The sequence below is a fragment of the Gossypium hirsutum genome, chromosome A08, assembly GCF_007990345.1.
Source record: "Gossypium hirsutum isolate 1008001.06 chromosome A08, Gossypium_hirsutum_v2.1, whole genome shotgun sequence".
Taxonomy (NCBI): domain Eukaryota; kingdom Viridiplantae; phylum Streptophyta; class Magnoliopsida; order Malvales; family Malvaceae; genus Gossypium; species Gossypium hirsutum.
The window spans coordinates 55,454,242-55,455,420 of record NC_053431.1 but is presented as its reverse complement, the minus strand read 5'-3'; the positions used below and the strand labels follow the sequence as shown (position 1 = coordinate 55,455,420).

Below are 1,179 nucleotides of genomic sequence, written 5' to 3'. Positions count from 1 at the left end.
AAACCTTCTTTAATAGGAACTGAATCGAGCATAGTTAGACCTGCTGTAGCTTCAAATACTTTTGAACTAAAACCTAACACTATTCAAATGATACAACAATTTGTTCAGTTTGATGGTTTGCAGGATGAGGATCCCAACGCTCATTTAGCAAACTTTTTGGAACTATACGATACATTTAAAATTAATGGTGTTTCTGATGATGCCATTCGTCTTCAGTTTTTCCATTTTTCATTGAGGAACAAAGATAAACAGTGGTTGAACTCGTTACCACGAAGGTCAATTACTACTTGGGAACAAATGAATGAAAATTTTTTACTAAAATATTTTTTGCCGTCTAAAATGGCTAAATTACGTAATGATATCTCTTCGTTTGTGCAGATGGACTTAGAAACTCTTTACAATGCATGAGAAAGATACAAGGACTTACTGAGAAGGTGCCCTCACCATAGGTTACCGCTTTGGCTTCAGGTTCAAACATTCCATAATGGCCTGAATCCTTCAACTCGACAAATGGTTGACACAGCTGCTGGTGGAACCATCAATAATAAAACACCTGAAGATGCTTATGAGTTTATAGAAGAGATGTCACTGAATTCAGTGGCAAGTCATGAGGACTAAGCCAACTAAAATAGCAGGCATTTATAACGTCGATTCGGTTACTATGCTGTCAAACCAGGTAGAACTTCTAAATAAAAAGATTGATGGTTTTCTTAGTTCTTCACAAGTTCACCCAGTAATGCAGTGCGAAGTAAGTGGAGGTGGAATAAGCCATTCGGAATACCAACCTTATGGCCACAACATGGATAACGAGCAGTTAAATTACATGGGTAATAATCATCGATCTCAAAACAATCCATATAGCAACACTTACAATGCAGGTTGGAGGAACCACCCAAATTTCTCATGGGGCGGCCAAGGAAATCAAGGACCACAACATCCTCCGGGTTTTCAACAGTCACCATATCAACAGGAAAAGAAACTGAACCTTGAAGAGATGCTCACAAAGTTTATCGCGGTGTCAGAAACCCATTTTCAGAGCACCGAAACAACATTTAAAAATCTACAAGCATTAATCCAAGGGCTCGAAACTCAGATAGGCCAGCTTTCTAAACTAATCTCCGAATGACCACAAGGTAGCTTGCCAAGTAATACTAAACCCAACCCAAGGGAACAGCTCAA

General features: G+C 38.8%; 1 non-coding gene across 1 annotated transcript; it reads right to left on the bottom strand.

Annotated features, from left to right (window-relative positions):
- Positions 1 to 345: 345 nt before the first annotated feature.
- LOC121205370 (small nucleolar RNA R71) lies at positions 346 to 452 on the bottom strand. The gene has a single exon (XR_005900450.1). It is a non-coding gene; the product is annotated as a small nucleolar RNA R71 (small nucleolar RNA).
- Positions 453 to 1,179: the final 727 nt, after the last annotated feature.